Here is a 12,292-nt window from a genome sequence, read left to right as displayed (position 1 = left end):
CTGACTTGAAAACTTTTTACCAGGAATTCATAATTTACTTTTAGTACTTTTCAAATGCCTTTCATGTATGGATTTTACTTCAGCCTTGAAACAGACCCAGACAATATCAAACCATGAAAATTCATTATAAAAATAAAAATTATTACAAGTTTAAAACTATGATAATTAAAAAAAAAAATGTAAGTAAACATGAACCTTTTCAATATATATTGTGTGAAAATGATTTCTATCACAGTTGTGGCATTATTTTCATCACACCAAAAATTATGCTCCAAACAAAGTACCTGTAAACCAAGTCATCAAACATGTCAGTGAAGAGCATGCTTGAGATGAAATATGAGACAAGTGATGTTTGAAGAAAAAAAAACAATACAATAACCTCAAGGTAAATATCACTTTTGAGCAGAATATTTGTATTGGGTGTCATTTCCAGTCAAGCTGTAAATTATACAAAAAAAAGTTTGAAAATATAATTTGATTATGTGTATTTAGGATACATAGTACATTAGCTATGAAATTAGCCTGAGCAAGACAAAGGCAGCTATTTTTTCAACAACAAATCTTTTTTTTAAAATTTCCATCAGTATCATTTTACCATATAATTTAATGAAAAACAATACAGAATCAAATCAAGAGGCATATTTTATTAACCAGACATTACTTTATAGCAAGCCGTAACCATGTCTTGAACATTGTGGGGGACCAAACCATTTTGGGGGTGGGGGATCACAGGTGTTGAGGTCACAATATAATGGTCCTTTTGGTCCTTTTATATAGTAAAAGCGCTGAATGCAATAATTTTCTGAATAAAGGCTTGAAATGCGATTAAGGCTAAAATTGTAAAATGTTTGGTTTTAAAAGATGCATGTATTAAGTCCACACAGTGCAAGACAAACACTGTGGCTGCATTGCTAGCATTGCTATTGACTGTTTTAGTCATCTTTTCTTTCTTTTTTGTGCTGTCCCAAAGAAAAGATGAATATAATTCCTAGACTTTTTCATCATTGATGTATCTGTAAAATTACATGACTGTGTCAGCTGGCTAGAAAAAAAATACACAAATTATTTACTGCCCTTAAGTTGTCCCTCATTGTTTTTTCCTCCCAGTAGAATCTTGACACATCTTTTCTTCAAGAACCCTAACGGTTCATGTTGACCACTGCTGTCAAGGTCCAAAGAGAGAGAGAAAAAAAAAAAAATCATTATCAAAATATCTTAGAAGTAGTCCATACAACACATAGCTGTTGTGTGGCCCCAGAAAGCTTAGAATATATTGCACGAGTCATATGGACTACTGTCATAATGTCTTTATAATGAACCTTTAGTAGTGCTTTACAGTATTTGCCCTTTTTGAAGCTTGACAGATCCTGCTCACTATAAACTGTTTATCTATGGAATTGAGCTGCTTAAAATATCAATTTTTATGTTCCAAGAAAAAGTAGCAGCATATGGGTTTTGAACAACATAAGGGTGAGTAAATTAATGAGTAAAAGTACATTTTAAATTTTTTAGGTGAACTACACTTTTACATTTTTGGAGGACAAACCTGAAAAAGACATACTCAAAATAAAAGTCTCTTTTAAAGGGGACTCTTTGGAGATGCTGTATAAAAATCTGAATTAAAGACATACATTTAGAAAATCTTAAACTGATTTTAAATTATTACTTAATAAAATTTGTAGGCTATTACAGTTTTCTTTGACTGCTTACACACATTTTCAAAACTTTGCCTCTTTTTTTTTTCCCCAAAACTTTACACACAAATCCAAGAACTGCACACACAAAATGCCTCACATCTCTTGCCAAATGAAGCACTGCATTCAAAATATCACAAACACATCTCAAAAGCAAACATTTGTCTTACGTTGCAAACACCTTTGCCATATTATTAGATTTTTGGATATCATATACACACTGTTATTCAAAACCTAAAGCTCTTCTTTCATGAGCTCCTATGTACGTTTCTGTACAAGAGGTAAAGTAATTGGCAGAGAGATGTTGAAAAATTCACGGTAAACACGAAAGCAAAATTGAAACCAAACTATTTTTTTTACTGAAAGCATTTGTGGTTGTGAATACAGTATTATACAGTACAAAAGAAAATACATCAACCATGTGTAGTTGGACAGAAACCAAACATAATTTTGAAAAAGGTGATTATTCCAAAGGAATGGTGTGTGTGTGTTGGTGGGCGAGATGGTTGGCTGTATCTAGGGTCCATCTCTCCTCCGGGCCGGGTTCGGCCACAATACTTCATCCACGTCACATGCTATGTTCTCTCTTGCCAGACACCGTGGAAAGAACCTCCTTGTATGGCGTATCCAACCTTGGATGGAGGCAGCGTCAGTGTCTCCACATGCCTCCTCCATTGCCTGGAGAAGTGTCATGTTGACATAGGGACGACGATCATACACTTTCCAGCGCCATGGAGAAAAATTCCTCAATAGGGTTTAGAAATGGTGAATATGGAGGCAGGTAAACAACAGAAAAATGGGGATGGTGTAACAAACCAGTTTTGGACCTGATGGGCGCGATGAAAGCTGACATTATCCCAGATGATGACAAATCTTGCCTGGTCTTCATTCTGCAGGCCTTGAACAAGCATATCATGAACAGCATCCAGAAAATGTATGATGTGATCAGTGTTATAGGGGCCAAGTGTGGCATGATGGTGCAGGACACCATTCTGTGTAATTGCAGCACACATTATAATGTTTCCGCCACGTTGTTCAGGGACATTGACAATGGCCCTTTGTCCAATGACATTTCTCCCCCTTCTTCTGAGATTGAAGCCCACCTCATCCACATAAATGTATTCATGGACGATGGCATGGGCATCCATCTCCAAAATTCTCTGTAAAAGACAAAAGAATATGTAAATCAGTATATGCACAACCCAATAGCCTGACTTGGTAGGTGCAATATTGGAGAAAGTGTTGTATGCATACATCCACAAAGTCATGTCGAAGGTTCTTGACTCTGTCACAGTTCCTTTCAAATGGGACCCTGTACAGCTGTTTCATTCTCGGTTGATTTTTCTGGAGGACACGATGTATTGTTGAGGGGCTCACAGCATTTATGTTAGCCAAAATTGTGGCATCATTAAGGATATGACTGCGTATTTGGCAAATTGTTATAGCATTATTGGCCACAACCAAATTCACGATAATTCAGTCTCTTGCTCTTCAGTGAACATGTGACCTCGCCCACCATGAAACCTTCGCCTTTCCACTCTGTAGAAGATTCAAGAACAGTGTGATTGTGTGCCATAAACTGTAACATAATATATACTATTTTATACAATATAGTCAGAATGTTTTCTTACAGTCAGCTGTACAGTATGATAACCCACCAGACTGTGACCAATCATGCAGTGCACTACAGTAAATGGATGCATGGGTGCTAAAATATATGTATTATAGTATACCGTATGTTATGCTGAAATAGCTATTATGTGTACATTAGAACATGTGTACATTACAGTAGATTGTTACATAACTGTTCTCATTTCTAAAGGTTCGAATTATACCCGCCATTGTAAATCGACTCAAATTAGGCTGGACTCTCTGTCAGTAGCCCTAATCTCATCAGAGACCACTCTTCTTGTTCCTGGTCTTGGTCCTCCTCCTCTTCCCTGTCCGACTCATCCTCTTCCTCCCCTTGCTCCCCTTCCAACTCCTCCTCCTCCTCCTCTAATTCGAACTCTGCCTCATCCTCTGGCTCTCCCTCCAACTCCCCTTACTCTGTCTGCATTGTTTGCATCCATTGTTCAAAACCTATAACTTGACCTTTGGCCTATTTATAGGCCTATTCTAAAGCCATGATTGGTTGGTGTTAAGTAAAGCAATGAGTGTTTGCACATGTGAGGAGTTAGTGTGAGGCACTGATGAATTAGTGTGGCATTTTGATTGGTTGTGTTTGAAAAGGAAATCAAGATACTTCCTGTTAGATTTTGTGTGTTACATAGGGAATTGTGTGTTGTGTTTTGCAAAAAGTGTTTTATGAAATTGAAAACTGAGTCGAAGGCCGAGAATTAGTGTATGGTTTTGCAGATTTGGTGTGTGGTTCTGGTATTTGAGTGTCAGGTTTCAGAAATTGTGTGACAAGTAAGGATTTTGTGTGTAAGCAGTTTTGTGTGTAAAAAGTGTAATAATATGTCACTGTCATTGTCACAACCTAAAAACTCAATGGAAGCCTCAAGTCACAGGTCTTACCATGTTCTAGTTCTGATCTGAGGGTGAAAATGCTTTACTTTGTTTTTTTTTATTTATATATATATATATATATATATATAGATAGATAGATAGATAGATAGATAGATAGACAATTTTCTTAGACAATGCCAAGAGAATTTTCTAAAAAGCTACTTCATGTCGCGATGTCATGTGTTGAACACTCCTGCCAGATTACCATATTCATTCAATTCCTCTACGATATACACACATTTGCTCTTTATCTTAAGCCTGATTAGCTGAAAACGACTCTGTTAATGTTTTAACATTCACAGTTATGAATGACATACAAATCACGTACTGTACATGGCATATTTTAAATTCAAAACGGCGAATTTCGCCAAATGATGAATAGTTTACACCCTTGGAAATTAATGCCGGTCAGTAAAACATTTCAGTAAAATATTGCATGTTTAGTTAGACACTTACATCTTACATGACACTGACACTCTTAACCTGAACCGCTTGCTGATGCACGGCGCTGGAATAATCCACGAGGTTCCTGCTTAATGTCTTAAACTTGAGTCCCGCCTTCATCGATTTGATTGGCAGGGTTGGGAGGGTTACTTTTGAAATGTATTCCACTACAGATTACAGAATACATGCTGTAAAATGTAATTGGTAATGTATTTTGTTAGATTACTCAAGGTCAGTAACGTATTCTAAATACTTTGGATTACTTCTTCAGTACTGGTAGATTTTTTCACTTGTTTTGACTATAAAAACTCTGCCAGTACAGTAAGACAAAATACACATGTTAAAAATACATCTCTGAAAAACCGAAATATCTTATGCAGTGTTGTTTCTAAAACAAATCAAACTGATCTTGTTTTAAGGATAATTTGATATTTTTACAGGAAAACAATACAAAAATGATTATCAAGAATAAGATTTTTGCCCTAATATCAAAGGTCTTACTAGAAAAATAGAAATTATGATCTAACGTGAATTTTCTTGATAAAAAAATATGATCGTGCCTGGTAACATGTGCATGTAAAATGGCTAGAAATAGCATTTTAGATTAGCGTAAAGCTGCCAATTTACACAAGGTTTACTTCTATTTCTTCTGCTCTAAACTTCAAAATTACTTCTCTGTCTGCTCGTATGAATGTAACACATCATAAGAAAGTGTTTCACCGCTGTTCAAATGCACTTTGGATCGCATCATTTATATGTATAAATGTTTTCCATCTGAAAGGACTAAATATGAAATGAAACAAATGACAATAAAATGCAAAGTAATCTCTTCAGTAATCAAAATACTTTTTGAATGTAACTGTATTCTAATTACCAATGGTTTGAATTGTAAATGTAGTGGAATACAGTTACTTATATTTTGTATTTAAATACATATTCCCATTACATGTATTCCGTCAACCCCCATCCCTGTTGATTGGCTATCTCAAATGACATTGACAAGCAGTGTTAGACAACTGAGCATGGTAAAAATGAAACATTTTTAAACCTTTATGTTATTCCTGCATCAACTTAATGACAATTAGACAGCGGTGCATAATGAACTGCAGCAGAACAGCAACAAAGATATCAATTATCAGGGTGGACAATCTGGCCATATCTGATTATTGGGGGGACAATGTATATATTGCGATTACGACCCTGCTTTCTAGAAGTCCACAATGCTAAAAGGTTTAAGAAACACCCATGTACACAATATGCACAAAGAAACATGAGCAAAATGACATATTCAGGGACTATGAAAAAAACTTGCAAAACGTTGCTTCCATTGCAGCCGGTGTTTGTTTACAGATTAGGCACACGTTCAGTTAGTGATTTTCAAATACTGTGGCAAAGTTTCTCACACTTAACTATAACTTTGAAGTGGAATTCAAGGAGACTTCACAGTTCATTTCATTTATTCACTCTGCTCTCTTTAAGAGTGGCCATCTTGAGTAAAGAGAGGTGAGCGCTAGCAAAGCAGCGCAGAATGACACCATCTGCCAGGCCCCTCATAAACTCTCCAAATGAAAAGTCCACGAGAACATTATTGCTTTATAAATCTCACCATAAATATAAATTAAATTAGAGATTAGTTATCAGAGTGTTTCAGTATGTGAACACATGGATGATTTGCAGAACTGGGCTGATGACTTCATATCAGCAATGATAAACATACACGTAAATAGTCATGCCACAAGATTGAGTAACAGCAGGTATCATTTTATGTCATGTAGGTCAGCAGACCTGAAAGAAAACCTTTCAAGAACATGTCTGGAGCATATTTCACCCCCAAATCAAAAGAAAAAAGTAATACATTATGTTTTGCTTAAAGAAAACAATGCCTTTTAGGACTTACATTGTGACATTATTTTCATTACAAATACATACATTTTCTGATTTCTGATTACTGTAATGCAAAAAAACCTCATTCATATTATTATAATAATAAAAAAAAGATGAATTTTTAAAATATAACATTTTTATACATCATAAATGGGAAACTATACTGTGACTCATCATAGAAAATAGTAGGAAAGTCCATATCTCAAATTAATATATCCAGACGCACTGTGTTAATGAGGATTTTTATACATACATAATGTCTTCTTTTTTGTCTTTTGATTTTGGGGTGAAATGTTATCTAGGCGTTTTTACAGATTTACCCAAGAAGCATTTTATTTAATGAATCAGGTCACCTTGAGATTCCACCAAGCACTTTATGCCACAAAAGAACCTTGTATGTAACACACACCATTATCATCAGTCCACATCACTCATTCAAAGCGCTGAAGGCAGCACAAACCAGGAGTTGAAAAATGAAATAACATGTTTCACTCTGAGGTGACCGAAACAGTTAACCTCTTTGAGCTACTTTTCTCCCAGAGTAATTTTTGTTGATGGACAGTGCCGTGGACACAGTAAATGTGTCTTAGACAATGCGAGGCTCTCACAAAAAGATCCAGTCACCCGTGATTTGGCAGCAGGTGTGAGAAGAGTGTCCTTAAATCATGTGTGGTGGCTTTCTCTGAGAAATTCTCGAGCATACTCAAGTGACAGCTTGGCTGTTCTTAAGTGGCATTAAAGGGTGATATTTTACCCTAAATTAAGAGTCAGGCAACTTTTTGGCATGTGTCACAGCCTAAATGGATTACTGCACTGCTGATGTATGTAGCAATTCATCGAGTGAAAACAATGTGGGAGCGTAATGAATTTAAAATGCTGTAATAGACATAAATATTTATCAGGAGTGACAATAAAATTAGAAACAACATTCAATTAAAATCAGTTGTAATTTATTGTTGTTATTGATTTGCTTAAGGTGCAAATTTATGCAGAAGCATTTCATTACATCAAGAGGGGCTGGTGATCTGCTTTTGGCCTCTCTGTAATATTTTACACAAGAAGAAAAGACTGATGCTACTAAAACATGGCCAGTCTGCTGCTCCAACTCATACATATTAGATCTACTGTATATTCCTCTGTGTCTCACTATGCCTCATCCATTTGATCTCTTCTCTTCTCTTCTCTTCTCTTCTCTTCTCTTCTCTTCTCTTCTCTTCTCTTCTTGTCTCGTCTCAGCTCGTCTCATCTCATCTCCTCTCCTCTCCACTCATCTCCTCTCGTCTCGTCTCCTCTCCTCTCCTCTCCTCTAGTCTCTTCTTTACTCTTCTCTTCTCCTCTTCTTCTCTCTTCTTCTTTTCTTTTATTGAATCATAACATTAAACTCAGTGTGTAAATATAAGGCTGATTACACTAGCATTAACATATGATAGTGTATATAAATAAGTCCATTACATACAGTATGTGTGCAGACATTGTGAATATGCTTTGGGAGCACTAGGGCGGTACTGAAGGGGTGGGTGGAGGGGGCGGTGCACGTGTGTGCCTGCAGGGCCAGGTATGTTAATCAGGTATTCATTAAGATTAAATATAAGACGAGGGTTGAGGTGTGAATGAAAGGTAGTAAAATATGTATCTAATTTTCCAGATTGCCACCTAGCTTTTTAATTTCAGCTGGTACTTGGCAGAATTTGCATGGCATTTAGGCACTCATTAAAATATTAATCTTCCTAGAAAAGTTGCAAGGGCTCAAAGGTTAAGCATGATCCCTATATTAATTTTACAATGACTTTTTTGAGCCGTATAAAGATTCTCATTTACAGTTGTTCGCATTTGCTTCACTAAGTGGTTCACAATTAGATAATATATTATAATAGGAAAAAATAAACAAATGTGTTACTATTACGGTTTTTCTTAATTGCTAAAACACGAAACCCCATTCTCTGAACCAATTGCTCAGTGGCCTAAACCCATTTGTCGAATCACTCTCTCTTTTGGCAAAACCTTAAACAAGTTCAGGTAGTTAGACACCTTTTGCAAATCTCATCCACTCTTTTTTGCAAAACTCTAAACACATTCTCACTCACTAAAACTCATTTTGCACTGTGATGAACTTGCAAAACGGTAAATACGGGCAGCAAAAGTTAAACACAACTACAACACAGTTGTCATTGTTTACACACAATGACTCAAAATTGATCACACTTGTTTCTAGTGATGTGATCAAACGAACTGTGCACAATATACGCCCGTTCAGAGTGCACATGTGGCACAGGTGCGTTGAATGTTGAGACCGACAATGGATGGAAACAATCTGAGAGGCAGAGGAGGAAGAGTACGTGCAAGAGGTGGTGGACGAGGAGGAAGAGTACGAGGACGAGTAAGAGCAAGATCAAGAACAGTAATTTCATCTGAAATTCGGGCAACTGTGATAGACCACGTTCTTGTTTATGGACAATGACAATGACAATGAGGGAAGCAGGACAAAGAGTACAACCCAATTTGAGCAGATTCACTGTGGCCACCATAATCAGAACATTCAGAGAAGAGAACAGGTAATTGTTTCTTTTTACTGTATTTTGGTCATTGAAAGTTTACTGTATACATTTGATTCAGTACAGATTTTTTTTTTAATGTAAAGTAGTAACATACATTACTATTTTTACTGTATGCGTATACGTTTGTAACCCATATACCAGGGAAAATCTCTTACAGGCAATGGAATTGGCTTGTGATGACATAGGTGTGGAGTATTGTCAAGGCTGGATCCGGCACACCAGAGGGATTTTCCCCCGATGCCTGGCAAAGGACAACTTTGCCTGTGATGTGGACAAAGTCTCCTGGCCGGACCCAGCACGGAGACGTGATGCTGGGGCAGAATTAATCTCTCATGGACTTTGATTTTGCAGTTGCACAACATTTTTGAGTGTACTGTAATGTGCTTTTCAGTTAGAGTGTTCTTTGTTCTTTGGGCTTTTGCTGTTGGACTGCTTTATTTTACAGTATGCAGGTGCTGAATATACAGACATTCAATATTGTATTACTTGCAGTACTTACAGTATACAATATATTCACTGTACTAAGTTGTGATTACTATACTTTTTTGTTTTCAAAATGTGTTTACTATCTACAATTACAGTTTTTCCCAATTGTTTATACACTAAAATTGGAATTTGAAACGCAATCACCGAAACCTGAAACTCATGTGCCAAATCCCTATACCAAGTCTGCAAAATTGCAAGCACAATTCCGGCTTTACACTCAGTTTTCAATTCTATATCACTGTGACGAGGAGGAGGGCAGGGCTGGGCATGCATAGTCACGGCCCGGCCCCGCCCTCCTCCTCGTCACAATCACATTTTTTGCAAGACACTACACACAGTTCTCTACATTAGGCACAACATTCAAAATTAAAATCTCTTTAGTCCCTTTGGAAAGCAATGCTAATCGCAATGCCAAGCTCTATACACCAACTGGCAACACCCACTCCTCACAGGTGTAAACACTATTTGCTGAATTGTTCACTTAGAAATCAGAGCTTTAGCACTATAAAAGGCCACAGATGAGACAGATGAGCTCTCCTGTTTTGGAGGAAAATGGAAGTCAACAGTAAAGCAAGAGCTAGAAGTGAAGGAGTGAGAGTAAGAGAAGGAAGAGGAGGACAAGGAAGGACAAGGAAGGACAGTTGTCTCAGATGAGATCAGGGCCACATTGGTTGACCATGTGCTCAACCATGGATTGAGTATGAGGGAGGCTGGGCAGAGAGTTCAGCCCAACCTGAGCCCCTACACGGTTGTATCTGTCATCCCTACATTCAGAAATGAGAACCGGTAAGTTACCTACCATCTACATTATGCTCTTTATGTATGTATACTGTAGTATACTGCAGTCTGACATATTGGTAGGCCTATGTTACTCAGTGATTGTTGGCCAATGTTACAGGAATGTCATTTCATATTGAAAGAAAAGAGATTATTTTAGCTTGCTGTAACCAATCATATCATATTTGTGGATCTTCTGCAGAACTGAGAGACAGCCAGGCCATGGTTGAAGACACCGGCTGTTCACACCAGAACAGGAGACTGCTATTGTGAACATGGTGGTGGCAAACAATACCATTAGACTACGAGAAATCCAGAACCAAATAATTGCAGACAACACAATATTCAATAACATTCACCAGGTGGGCTTGTCTACACTGGACCGTGTAGTACAGTGCAACCAAGTCCGGATTAACAGGTCTACTGGGTGCCATTTGAGCGAAACTCAGAGAGGGTTAAAGAACAGTACTATGAACATGTGCAAGTAAGTACTATACTGTGAATTAATCATATCACCATTGTATAGACACATTACAGTACAGTACTCCATTGCATTGTGCCTCACCATATTGACTGCTCTAGGCCTATTTCACATATTTTCTTGTTGTCAGTTTCAGAGAGTCTTGGAGCTGGATGCCACTGCAATTCAGCACATTTATATTTACATTGATGAGGCTGGATTCAACCTAGCCAAAAGAAGGATATGGGGACGGGAACGGAACATTACTGGCCACCGTGCCATTGTGAATGTCCCTGGACAGCGTGGAGGGAATATCACCATGTGCGCAGCCGTTAGCCAGCAAGGCGTCCTCCATCACCATGCCAACCTTGGTCCCTACAACTCTGCCCTTCTCATTACATTCCTGGATACACTACATGGCATCCTCATTCCAGCCGAGAAGAGGGGTGGGCCAGTGCAGCCCAGGTATGTTGTCGTCTGGGACAATGTGAGTTTCCACCGGGCTGCTCTGGTCCATAACTGGTTCATCGACCACCCACAGTTTATTGTTTTATACCTCCCATCATATTCCCCATTCCTAAACCCAATTAAAGAGTTTTTATCATTATGGCGATGGAAGGTGTATGACCGCCATCCTCTCGCACGCATGTCACTTCTCCAGGCAATGGAGGATGTATGTGGTGAAGTTGATGTGGGGGCTTTCGGCGGCTGGATCCGTCACTCCAGAAGATTCTTTCCCCGCTGTTTAGCCAGGGAGAACATCGCTTGTGATGTAGGTGAGATGCTGTGGCCAGACCAAAATTTATTTTTTCTTACATTTTGCAAGTGTTTTTGTCTTTTTGTGTTTAGACTTTTGAAAGAATGAGCCACTTTCATTTTAGATTTTTGTACAGAAAACGTTTAATCTTACTGAATGTTTTTCCTGGTTTTCTCCTGTTGAATGTGGAAAGTGTTGCATACAAAACACACGTGTTCAAAAATACTGCATTTTAGAAATAAATGACAATGTTTTTGTTACTGTATTGCATTTGTGTGTGTTTATTTATGTATATATGAGTAGGTATACATTACTGTAACAATCTTTTACAACTGGCTATAGTGTAATACTGTTTTGTGTTGAGCAAATCAGTGTGTTGTTGGTTGGTAGACTGATCTATTCATTTGACGTGTGTGTGTGTGTGTGTGTGTGTGTGTGTATCAATTTGATGCAAAACAAAATTTGGAATGAGATAAAACATTTTGAATGCAGCATTTGCTTTGCTAGAGATTTGTCGAGTTTTATGTTTGTGGTTTTGTGTTTTGTGTTTAGAGTTTTGGGACAATGGGCCAAAGATTCAGCAAACGTGTGTAAACAATTGGGAAAAACTGTAAAAAAAAATCAAATAAAAATCTGTAACAACATGCCCTGGACCCTGTGTTCTCCATTTTTGATGAAGTGTCTAATGAATGCTCTGTAATGTTTATTTATTGACTGGCTGTGT

The sequence above is a fragment of the Myxocyprinus asiaticus genome, chromosome 40, assembly GCF_019703515.2.
Source record: "Myxocyprinus asiaticus isolate MX2 ecotype Aquarium Trade chromosome 40, UBuf_Myxa_2, whole genome shotgun sequence".
Classification (NCBI taxonomy): domain Eukaryota; kingdom Metazoa; phylum Chordata; class Actinopteri; order Cypriniformes; family Catostomidae; genus Myxocyprinus; species Myxocyprinus asiaticus.
Note: the sequence above shows the minus strand (reverse complement) of the source record.